The sequence below is a fragment of the Caretta caretta genome, chromosome 2, assembly GCF_965140235.1.
Source record: "Caretta caretta isolate rCarCar2 chromosome 2, rCarCar1.hap1, whole genome shotgun sequence".
NCBI classification, from domain to species: Eukaryota; Metazoa; Chordata; order Testudines; family Cheloniidae; genus Caretta; species Caretta caretta.
The window spans coordinates 92321710-92334904 of record NC_134207.1 but is presented as its reverse complement, the minus strand read 5'-3'; the positions used below and the strand labels follow the sequence as shown (position 1 = coordinate 92334904).

Genomic DNA, 13195 nt, shown 5'->3' with positions numbered 1-13195 from the left:
TGAAATGAGGAAAATTGAGGTAAATTTTATGTAGTAACTCTCTGAAAAAAACAGCAAGAACCCATTTGTTGGATAGTTTTTTTCCCCCACTCTGAGAAAATAGTAAAACTACCCATCCAGTGACACCGGAACAAGTTTAGGGGAGTCAGAGTGTAGCAAATGCAGGAAGTCAGAAACTGGAAATACTGGAATGGGGACCTCCCAAGCATCGTCTCTTGTCCCTTCAATATATACTGTAGCTCACCAAGTCACAAACTGGGAAGATCTATGAGGCTGGTATGATCTTCTAAAGAAGTTTTTCAACTTTTAAGCAGAAATTGCCTGGCCAATCTTGGAAATATCTGAACTTGTCTAGACTTAAAAATATAATTCCCTGCTTTAAAACTATTTTATATAGGCTACCCCAAAAAGTATACTTACTCAGTAGTAGTAGTAGGGAGAGGAGATTTAGGTTGTTCCTAAACTCAGTGACCAAGGAAGTTTATCAGCTACTGCTCCACTGCCCATGGGTTTAGCAAATATAAAGAGGCGTCAGCTAGAAAGGCAGTAGCTAATTTGTCTCTTTCTCCTCCTCTCAAGGGAGGCTAGCACCTTCTCAACATCCTTAAATGAGATAAGAGCTCTTGTGACAAAAACTGAAATTAAAGCTGCTCCCAAACCCTTAGATTATGTATTTTGTTAATACAGAAGCTATCTTCTTGTCAGATGGTTACACAGAGAAGAAGATGCTTCATGTAAGGAAACACAACATATCTTAGAGCACCCTGCAGTATAGGGATGGTTTTTGGCAAGGAGACCCAGTTCTTTTTCCTCCTTACAGAGCTTATATGCATTTTGCCCAAAACATCAATCCTTTCCTCTAATAGGAAACAGTACCGAAATCTCTTTTCTTTTTGGGAAGGCAGTAGGTGTTACAGAATCCTCAGACAAGTGTAATGCCTTGACTGCTACTCTAAGTGGCTCATGCCCTGGCCTTTGCATTCAAAAAAACTCCTCAGAAAGACAAGTTCAGAGTTGGACACCAAAGAAGATTATGACATTTTCCCTTCTTCCTCAGAATCCCACAGGGATGTATGCCTGAGTTTACTGTAGTTAGGCTGACAGGGTGAGGGGTAAATGAAGGGGTGGAAAGGGACACTAGGTGGCGGAGGCTTTGACTCACTGAATGTCTTGTTTAGGTTAACTCCAGATTGAAAAAACAATGGGGAAAAAAAAGCACTAATAGGAAGCCATGAGAGCCTGATAGGAACATACGAACTCACCTGAGATGCACCTTGGGGGGAGTAGTATGAAGTGGCAGGAGCTTTATGTTCTGTCTGTAGGTCTTGTCAGAAGTTAACACAGAGCCTGTGGGAAAGGGAGGAGGCACAGGCCCCACTTTACTAGACTCTACAGCTGGCTGGGTATTGGACTGAGGGTAAAACCCAATACATCTCTCTCTCACTTACACACACACACTCACACAACATTATACATTGGACACTGCGGGAAGAGCAGTTGGTAAAGACTCTTTCTTTTCTCTATTACATTTTCTCCCATGCAACTTTTGAAGAAAAAAAGCTCTCATATGAACACCTGTGCATCAGCAATTGTTCCTCACTGAGGCAGACCAGAAACATTTGGGATTAGCTTCCTACAAATGTCCATAGTCACTTGTTTGGAGTGGCAAAGAACTGCATGTCTCCTCCACCTAAGTTCTGCAAATATTCAGTTTCATTTTGCTTAACACTAGTCAAATCCTGGGAGGCCAGGCATCTGTTAGGATGATGTGTGGAAGAGCAGCACAAAAACTAAAACAAAACAAAACTTTGTTTTTTAAAAAGCGTTTGTGAATTTCAATTCTCATGACAGGTGTCAGCTTGACAACTCTGGAAATCAAATCAGGCACAGCACAAGCCACACCACCCACTACCCAAAACGTTCTTCAATTCTAAGCTAAAAGAGATGAGGCCGTGAAGTCACTCTTGACAGACTATTGCCTCTGCTGAAAATGCCAACAAAGGTTTCATCGATTTAAGATACTTTAAGAGCAAAAAGGACCATTACAATCTGCTAGTCTGCATAGCACGGGACATAGAATTTCACTGAAGAATACTTTCTGCAATGGAAGGAATTCTTCTCCCTCACTGTGGAAGTGAACATATTGAACAAAACAACTTGTGGTGAAATGAGAGCAGTAAGTGCTAGCTGTAACAGTAGCATTAAGATCTGAACATGTCCTCTCTTTTAAACAAAAACATCTACATTCAGGAAACTCCATAGAATAGCTTTACCTAACCCTACTGGTGAGGGCGCACAAATGCATACTTTCTTACTAATCCTTGCTCTAGGTGTCAGAAAAAAAGACAGGCAACTTTTACAGGAGTTTACATGTCATAAGTCAAAATGGCTCATTCTTTAATTAATGCATACACTATAACGGTTTCACTCCAGTCTTACTGGTAGAGGACAGGTGTTGAATAGACTGCTCTGCAATATCTTTCCCGTGTCTCAGTCACACAGCGTCCCTTCATGAAACAGAAGAATGCAAATAGTTTTTAGGTATGAGAAACCAAAACTGTAACCATTTCAACACAGCTAGGCAATAAAAAGAGGTTACTTAATACCCCTCCACCCTACACACACACTTTCATTCTAACATCCTTTGGAACCCAGCAGGGTGGGAATTCTATTTTTAAAATTAAAAAGTTGTTACAATAAGTATCATAATGATGGACACCAAATGAAGATGAAAAACAAGGTACGGTAACCTTATATCAGAATATAACAATGTGATGCTCAGACAGTCACTAGACCAGTAAAACATCGCTAACTTTAGGGGTATGAATAAATATAGAATTCGTCATAAGGAGGACATTTTGTTCTCCTGCTGGAAAGTTTAGGGCATTTACTGTATTTATAAGTTCACAATTATTCTAACGCTTCATAAGAACTTCATATTCTGCTCCAAGATCATAACCAAATAGATTTCATGTTCATAGTCCTAGAACTGTGATAGAACTATTCAGCTGCAAGGATCTTCAGCCAGACACAAATGTTCAGACCACACCAAACCTTACTAAAAAACAGACAACCTTAGAGCAACATACAGACTAGAAAGCGTTACAGTCAAAGTGAAATATTAATGTCAGAAAATTATGCAGGAGATGGGAAAAGTATAAGATGTAATGCCTGCACCTGGTATTTTACATACACAATAGCAAATTCAAGGTTTCATCTTTACTGTTTTTGAAAGGTCGACTTTGGGCTATGTTATAAAATACTGTGATATTTTCACTTCTTTTATTTAAAATTAAATTAATCTATTTAACATGAAAGAAACACGTCACTAGCTGGTGCCAACCATAATGAATGGACTGCAAGTACTATCCCAATACATCTTCATTCTCATCTGCAACATTCTATTGCTGTCTCTTTTCTATGATATATTGCCCTCGTATTTGGAACTGGTCCTAAATGAATGGTTGATTTGGAAATTTGGGCACAATGTCCACCACTACTAAGATGAGACCATGAAGCTTGTTTACTCATGGGGGAATTCTGAACCACTGTGCACGTACAGAATTCATGTTCCCGGCAGATTTCTTTGCTTCCCTGCAGAAAAATTACTTCTGATAGGGAAGCAAAGGGAAGCCACAAAAGCGGTCATGCACCCCTCCCTGGCAGTGCAGGCACATTGGTTTGGGCACTTGGAGTAGCCTGCAGAGATGTAAATTACCACTGGGGGGCAGGGCTAGGCGGGCTTGTATGCATGGGGAGATGTCAATCACTGCTGAGAGGTGGGGCTGGGCATGTGAGAGAGCGAACGAGACTTTGTTCCTCTCACTTACTATTACAGCATGTCCGGCGTGGAGGGACAAGGCTTCAGGGTGTTTCTGAGGAGGCTGGTGTGGGGCAGGCTCTGTCCCCTCCGGCAGAGCAGAATATAGCAGCCTGCCTGCTTAGTGAATTGTTTCCATTGTTCTTAGTGAATTCCCCCAGGAGTATAAAACAGGTATAAAAGAGTTAAGGCTCCTTTACATCGCCAGAATGGTGTAAAGGAGCCTTATTGTAAATGACAATATGGCCTGACAAATGTTTATGATGCTTTAGTGATGAGAACTGGTCTAAATTTTTTGACTGAAAAATTTCCGTATCAAAATGCGCTTCATGAACTGTTTATTACTGACCTTTCTGGAGATGGTCAGTAGCCAATATAAATTGTGATGTGATTCCCCATCCCTCACTTGCTCTTCAGTTGCCTATGATGTAATATGAGCATATGGCTACATATATTCCTTGACTAATAACTAGAAATAAAGGGTCAAATCTAACTACATTACTATCAGACAAAGGGGGTTTGGGGATTTTCTCCAGTGCTCCCCACTCCCTTTCTCCATCCACTGTATTGTAGTTTAAATAAATTACCCAAATAATTGAAATTGGTGTGATTATATTGCATAATTTAGACAAATAAAATATGCAAAATTTTAAAATATTGTGTGCAGAATTTTTAATTTTTTGGCACAGAATTCCTCCAGGAGAACTTGCTGCACCTGTCACATAGCCAACTAGAAATCTACATTGGCAGAGATCAAAGTACATTGTACCACCACCAAAGAGCTCCACACAACTGTCTCAGTACTCCCCACGCATTTCCCCCCTCCCTCTATTGGTTCATTCTGGGACATATACACCTAAACACTCACAGGTCTATCTGTATTACATAACCATGTCAAAAATGCCAGGAGCTCAAGATGTAAAGAGGACATAATTTAGTTTTATCCAGAACAAGCCTACAAATAGAAATGGGTGCTGCTTTACGTAAGGCAGAGTGAAGCTCATGTGAGGAAGGTTCAAACTTGGGATCAGAATCCTAAAAAACAGCTACAAAATATAGGATGGATATATTTACTGAACTGTTACAACCAAATTATATGTATTTCTGAACCAAGTCACACAATTCTCATCAGAGAGCAGAAGACTTGCCATGAGGCAAAACATAAGCAAACACAACCACCGCAAGCAAAGGCACATCACAGGTTTGCAGTGACTGTGTGTCTTTCAGACAGCAGTAATTTATTTATCCCCGTCATGTAACTTTAACAGTCTGTCTGCCTGGTTCTTGGCAAGCACTGACTTGCACTGTCACAAACTGTCTGACAGACAGAGTTTCTTAAATGCTTTTCTGTTTTAGCAAACAACAAAACTTCATAAAATAGCTATCATCTCCCATTCGTCTTCTATGCCCTCCCCACTGACCAAAAAAAAAAAAAAAACCCACATAAGAAACCCCTCACAAAATAATCCCTATACAGTTCTGCCACAAACCAGGATTATTTTAATTTTACACGTCCACATTTTTGTGCATACAAAGCTTTCAGAATCTGGTGGAGAGGATTTCTGTTAAGCTTAACTGCAAAATACAGTAATTAAAAATTAATAATGGGTGTGGGCACGCAGCTTCCCCGCCCCTCCTCCCACCACATACACACTCCCACCCCCAAACTTCTTTGCTGTTGTTCATGTGGATTTGTGCCAGACATTCTGCATCCTCATTAAGTGGTGTCTGGCAACCTGCCTGAGTTTTAGTGGGTTCTGGGAATGCCAATATATTAACCAGAGGACTTTTCGCATTACCCTTTTATTCTAGAAAAGTCAACCATTTGGCACAGTGCAAACTTATTTCATCCGGGAAAGCTCTCAGTTGCCAATCTTGAGAGAAATTACATTTAGATTCTTTGTCATTTCCAAGCCCTCCATCTGAAAAACAAGCTCGGTGGAAAGAAAGTGCCTCACAAATACAATTTTAAAAGCCAAAGTGCCATTTTTAATAGGATTTCAAAGAAAAGGAATCCAGATGTGAACAATATTGAGATCCATCATAGCACACACAAAAAGATTAATTTTCATTTCCGTATCTTAATTAGGAAGAAGAAACTTACACAGTATTACTCCAGTAATTAAAGATATTACAGGTGCCTGCATATTTCCTGTGCCTAACTAAGTTATTGACACGAAAAGTAACTAACAAAATACACTACCTACAGTATCACCAATCAGTGCCTATACTAGTGAAGCATTTTACTAAATGCATATATATATTATACACAAAGATGTTTAGGCCACAAAAAACTAATGATTTTGCACTCAACATATAATCTTCTTTAATCTACATACATATACAATTGTCTGTAGGGTTTGGCAGTCAGCAAATAAGACACTAAAATAAAGTGTTGACATTTTTCTTTCATATGTGTAGCACAACTGAAAAATTTTAACTGTTCTTTATTGAAACATTCAATTTTTTGTGTACAACATACGGGAAAAAGTAAATCCATGAACCATACATTTATCTCATTTACTTTAATTTCTCCTGCTTCATTGTGCTCTTAGCCAGCTCCTGCAGTCCTACTAAGCCAGAGGTACTTACCTGAGTCCCATTAACTTCAATGGGACTACTAAACTAAGGGCTGCAGGGCAAGTCCCTTGGTACCTCTCCTCAGTAGCATTGAAGACATTGCTATATACTGGCCATCAATTACTTTGTTCTCTGTATAATTCTGGTTTGGGCAAGAGTTTGCTGAATGAATGGCAGAACTCCAAGATGTAATCTCCCCTCTACAGTGAGCAGATCACCCAAGGATCTACAAAATTACAAACCAAATTAACTCAGAATTTCCCATTGTGTCCAGAGGGGTAACTACCTTAGCAGACTGCTTCCAGGTCTCAATGTGTCAGGCAAGATAGCTATTTTTAGAAACAGTCACCAGCTGGGTAATAGAAAAATGTGTATGAATGTTTACACTGAGGGAGTGGATTCTCAACAACTGATGCACCAATGTATTGGCACAAGTTCCTTTAACAAACAGCTGGTGCTGGCAGGGCGCCATTGAAGAATTCAGCAGTTATGCACACCAAACCTGCAAAAAGACTGCACTAAAATCTCCTAGAAGTGTATAGAGTCCCTTTCTGTTATTGACAGGCATGCTCATACGTATATGCATAAAGTTGTTCTGAATTACAGCAACTTCAGCTAGCGTAAAACTTTTCCAAGGCTAATCATCGGGCAAAAAATAAAATGCAATAGCATTTCATGTTAACATATGGAATGTAAAAGTGCATAACTCTTAAAAATTGTGCATTTCTCTTAAAGTTTACACTGAATAGGAAGTGTTTTTTAAAATCTAGGACGATTTTCATAGTAATTTTTTACATTCAGACAGCATTCTACATCCTGAAGGGATACCAAAGGCCTGTTCATATACAGCACCACTTGAGTGCTGCCACTTCTTGGGAAAAGGGCAGGAGCCAGACAGATAGACACAACAGAGCATGTTGTACAACAGCTAAGGAAAAGGAAAGAATGAAATTCTGGTCAAGCAAACTGGGGCAAAAAAACTCCTCTTCCAAGAATGTCATGGCACTTTTAATTTACACACACAAAAGACAACAACTCAGCTTTTAAGGTCTCATCTGAAAGATCTTACCTACAAGGAACTGCACATAACTCTGTTTATCTCCCTCAAAATGATGAAGGGATGAGTTACTTCAAGATTTTCCAGTAATATTTTTACTGATAAACATTAAGCCTCCCAAAAAGTTTGGACAGTTGTATCTTAGCCTGGAATCCAATTTTCTTCTTGTTTCCCCAAATTTTCTTATATGTCCAAGACACTGAAACATAGACTCAACTTCATCCATCAAAAATTGTGTCAGAGCCTGGAATGTTTCAATTAATGCAAGCCAATGGACTGATCTTACATTGTTAACTCATTGTGTGTCTTACATTTATCATCATTTAGCTTTGTATGGGCACCTCAGGTTGCTGAAAGAGAACACACTGAGATGCATTATGTACGTGCAATAGCAATCTTCACGTACTCACATGGCAGAATTTAATACATAGCCAAAAATACAGAATATATAAAGATGTATTTTATGTATATACACGTGTAGATATATATTTGACACACTGCAGTTAAAATTCTCTTACTACTGACTTTGTGGCATACTCAGAGTAACTCAATACTCAGTGCTGCAACACCAGTACAGATATAGATGTGGAGAACATTTTGTCACTATTTCAGCTGGCAGTGAAGTGGGGACATTCATCAGTTAATAGACTGTCTCCCCTCAATGTCTTTCCAGCAAAAGAGTCCCTTTTATTTCTAACAAGATGAAGCTACAGTGTCTACATGCTTGCTAGTGGCAGCCTATACCATCACCAGAGAGCTCCACTTAGCAGTGCATCAAAACGAATATCATTTTATTTAAACCAATTTTGGACTGCTATGAAATGCAAAGCCATTAGAATGTTATCCTAGAAAATAAATTAGCAAGTGGGGGCAAAACAAAACTCTGTCCAATTAAAGACACTTAGGGTTTGAAAACTCTAATGCAGAAAAACATTTCCCAGCAGCAAATGTTATTGTAGTTATCCATCATATTAGTTCATCAACTTTCCCTGAAGTCTGTTCTTTTTAGATTGCTGTATAACTACCAGTAATTGTCCCTCTGCTTTCTTATTGCTGAAATACTTCTGACCTGTTGGCTAACCTGAGAAATGAGATCCTGCATATATTTTTCTCTACACCTTTATGCGATGCACCTTTTCCTTGCATAAGCACTTTAAAAAAATTAAGTCTTTTTAAAACCGATCCTTTCTAATTAAATATGACTCCGTCCTAATTGAAAAAAATATTACTCTAGGCATTCTAAAATTATACATTTATAATTCCAAATGCCCTTTTCAGTATCATATAAAATTACTTACCTGATTTTACTGTCATGCACAATCACCACCAGTTACACATAAAAAATACATTTTGCTAAACCTTGAATATTACAGAAAAATCCTCAATTTAGACCACACATCATCATAGATGTACAGTTTAAGATCACTGAACAAAGGGAAGTTCTTTTCTGGTTTTGCCTGTTTCCTGTTTATTCCATCGTGAGGTTCAAAAGAAAATAAATAAAATATGTATTTTATCCATTTAAATTTCTCAGCAACTATTATAAGATTATACATACATTCACATATAACAGCAAAATTAGCTTCCCAGGTCATGCCATAAACTTCTGATGTTCCTACTCCAGGGGTTCTCAATCTGGGGGTCGTGACCCCTCAAAGGGTCACACAGTTTTTATATGGGGGGTCGTGAGTGGTCAGCCTCCATTCCCAAATCCCACTTCGCCTCCAGCATTCATATTAGTGTTAAATATAAAAAAAGTGTTTTTAATTTATAAGGGGGATCGCACTCAGAGGCTTGCTGTGTGAAAGGGGTCACCAGAACAAAAGTTGGAGAACCACTGCCCTACTCAATGCCATCAAGGTAGATCAGAGATACAGAGAAGGCTACATTAGACATGTGCTAATAGGTGGAAGAGAAAACAAACAAACAGATTTCAGTCAATAGGAGTCTATTTTCCATGAGTTCAACAGATACAAGCAAATGCTTATCTGCTCCCTTCCATCCTGTAAAAGTTGTCTGCATGGGTCTGTTGAACAGTTTTCTTTACAGTACAGACACCTCTTCAGGGCAGCACAGGATTGATGTAGCAGACCTGCCATTTAATATTACCTCACTGTGCTAGGTAAAATTAACTCTTCATAGCAACAGATGAATATTCATACAAAATGTAAGGACTATTTTAAGTACCCTCCTGAAGGAACATGCTGACAGAGAGCAGATTGGATAATATAACTCTAGTTTTGAAGCCTGTTCTCTTCTCTGAAAAGCTTCAGTGAAGCCACCTTTATAGTGACCTATGCTGAAGCACCCCAATAAGTCCCCCCCCCCATCTGCACACAGCATCCCAAACCAAACCAATCCATTCAGCCCACAAAGCAAGACAAACAGATGCACGATACATTTCCAGATTTCCCTTCAAGGATGAAGGACACAAACACGCTGGAGGGAGGAGTGAAAGACGGTGATTCCACACGCGTAGACAAAACCCTCCAGACAACTGTGTCAGAGTTTTGCAAGGATGACCCCCCCCCCCAAAAAAAAATATCCAACTAAAAGGTGGAATATCATCATCATCGCCTTTGATTTAAAAGCCACGTTCACCTCACAGCCGGTCATTCCTTCCCACGCAAACTAAGCCCCCACTGACAAGGTAACACGAACAACAAAGGGGCGCACAGGGCAACCGTTCAGTCCCCTTTGCCGTGTGCGCTCCAGCCCCAGAGACACCTCCTCCAGAGCCCACTCTCCCAGCAGGCTGGGTCACCGCAACCCCGGGAAGGCAGCGCCGAGCCAGTGCAAACGACCGGCAGCTCCTGCACGCTCACCCGGGCGAAAAAGCCGGAACCCAGCCCTCTCTCGCCGTGCGCACACCCAGGTGTGTCTGCAGGCGGGTGGAGCGGCAGGCTACCCACCCACATGCGGTGCGCCCCCCACCCACGGGCACACACGCGCGGGTCACAGGGAAGCCACCTTTCCACAGCAACCTGGGGCTTGTCTCTTTAAGAGCCGCGGACCTTAAACGTGGGCCTCCCCGCACTTTCCCAGGCACTTTCTGGCGGCTGCAGCAACTCCCTGGCTCACAGGGGCTCCCGCCGAGCTGCATCCCCGGGAGCGGGAGCAGCAGCGCCGGCTCCAGCCCCGAGACGGCCGCCGAGCGAAGGGGAGAAATGCCCGGGCAGGCGCTGCCACTCACCGCCTCTCCGAGCCCTGCCGCCCCGGCGCGGGGGGTGTCTCAGGCAGAGCCCAGGCAGCGCCGGCCGCCTCCCGCTGCCTGTCTCCAGCGGCGGCTCTGCGTGCGCTCAGCCCGGCTCTGCCTCCAGCTCATTCCCAGGCTCGCCTCCTTCCCCCGCCTCCCCTGGCTGCTGCCTGTCTGGCTCCCGGTGACAGGCAGCCGGAGAGAGACGGGGAAGGAAGCAAGCTGCGGGGGGAGGGGAAGCTTCCTGCCCAGCCCCGCCGCCGGGATTCACGGGCCACACTGACATCTGCTGGGCGGGATGCGCCACAGGCGGGGGCCACCCTCCAGGCCGGGCGCTGCGATCCGGTCGAGGGGATTCAGATGGACCTGCCCCCCACTCACATCAGGCCAGGGCTTGGCGCTGCACGGGGGGTCCAAACCGGTGTCCATGCCTCAGTGCTTGGAAGGGTGATGCAGACTGTGAAAAAAGAACAGGCGTCCTTGCGGCACCTGTGAGACGAACACATTTATTAGCGCATAAGCTTTCCTGGGCTACAGCTCACTTCATGGGATGCATGCTTCATTCCACTTCATCGGTGGAAAATACGGTGGGGAGATTTATATACACAGAGAACATGAAACAATGGGTGTCGCCATACACCCTGTAAGGAGAGCTTCGAAACTCTCTGCTGTCAAAGGTCCCACAGGCCCTTTCATAGACTCATAGAATATCAGGGTTGGAAGGGACCTCAGGAGGTCATCTAGTCTAACCCCCTGCTCAAAGCAGGACCAATCCCCAATTTTTTCCCCAAATCCCTAAATGGCCCCCTCAAGGATTGAACTCACAACCCTGGGTTTAGCAGGCCAATGCTCAAACCACTGAGCTATCCCTCCCCCTTTCCCGGCTCTGCTGATAGCCTCTTGGCGCCTTACCTCCCAAATGCAGTGACCAGCACTACAGTGGCTCACATGTTGATTCACCCTTGTTTGTACCTCTGCTCCATCCTGCACTACTTCCATAAAGTGGGGTCATCGCATGCTTGACGTACCAGGGGCAGCTAATGCTGCTGTCCTTTGTGCCTATGCTTGTTAAGCATGGAAATTTTCAGAGATACCCTCCCCCTGTCAACAAAAATCCTCTTAATTGCTTAATATGACGTTTCTCCTCCCGAAAAAAAGGCCACCCTCCATACCAAATCCCCTTTTCTTGCCAAAGCACATAGAATCATAGAATCATAGAATATAAGGGTTGGAAGGGACCCCAGAAGGTCATCTAGTCCAACCCCCTGCTCAAAGCAGGACCAATTCCCAGTTAAATCATCCCAGCCAGGGCTTTGTCAAGCCTGACCTTAAAAACCTCTAAGGAAGGAGATTCTACCACCTCCCTAGGTAATGACCCACTCAATTGCCCTTCCCCACCCAGGGTGTAGTTACCCAAGTTCCTTCCCTGCAATTAGTCTACTGGATAATTTTAGATAAGACATACTGAGTGGGGCGGGGAGCAAATAGTAACAAATGGACATGGTGAAGAATGACAAGAGTTTCAACGGTAAGATTACTGTGTGCATTTCTGATGGTTCAAATGTGTTTAGGGGAATTTTTGTTTGTTTTTATTTGTGGGGCTGTGTTTTGTTTGCTTTGCTTTTGCTTTTTTTGTTTTGTGTTTGCTTGCTTGCTTTGTTTTGTTGCTTGATTTTTCTGCTTCCCCTTTTTGTAGGTATTGTTTAAGATGTGAATTGTAAGGCTAGAGTGGGATGCACCAAGGATAGTGATTTGGCAGATCAGAATTGAGAAGGCTTTCCATACCTACATAGCATAATGGTAAGAGGCACACAAATTATTGTGGGAGATGCAGATGAACAGAGCATCCAGGCTGGAATTATAAATAAAGTAAAGGGGCCTGGCTGCCATGCAGAAAAGACAGTGCCTGATACATAAGAGTTATGCATGTCTTGAGAGTAATGCAAGCAGTTTGAACTAGATGGAAAATGTGAACTAGTAGAGGGAATCCAAGAAAGGGGCATACAGGGTCAGATTGACACTGACAAAGATAATTTTAACATTCATATTTTGGATGAACTAAAGCAAGGAGCAATAGGAGTGTTAGGTAGCCCAGAGAAGGTAGATTGCATCAATCAATCTGATATCACCATGGATTTTCAACCTGGAGGTCTCAAACAGTAACCAGAAGGTCGCAACGACCCTGCCCTTCCTATGGAAAAGGTTGAGACACCGTGCTCACTCAATGCTTCCCCTACTGGCTCAAATTGGCCGAGTTCCAGTTTTAAGTCCTCTAAATAGATGCCTCTGTATTTTGGAGCTGAAGGTCAAGAGTTCTACACTCCCAAGCACAGACTATCCTCAGCCCTAACCTCCTCAATGCCATTGCAAAGAAAAAGAAATGCAGATTGTGTTTAAAGTCCTTCACTTCTGTCACGGAATTTTACCAAGTCCCCACAGGCACTTCTTTAATCCAAAGAAAAATTCTTGAAACATCACAAATCACCCACCCTCTAACAGATTATCCCCATGTACAGATTCTGGAGCAGAGGTCAGATTGCTG

General features: G+C 42.4%; 1 protein-coding gene across 2 annotated transcripts in view; it reads right to left on the bottom strand.

Moving 5' to 3' along the window:
• The window catches only part of LDLRAD4 (low density lipoprotein receptor class A domain containing 4), a 450512-nt gene extending 439648 nt beyond the window's left edge, over window positions 1–10864 (bottom strand). The window contains exon 1 of one of the 2 annotated variants that reach the window (XM_048840182.2): window positions 10651–10864. The gene's annotated coding sequence lies outside the window, so the exon portion shown is untranslated. Of the gene's footprint in view, window positions 1–10471; window positions 10597–10650 lie in introns of those variants that run through there. The other variant, XM_048840183.2, reaches the window with a different exon arrangement.
• Window positions 10865–13195: the final 2331 nt, after the last annotated feature.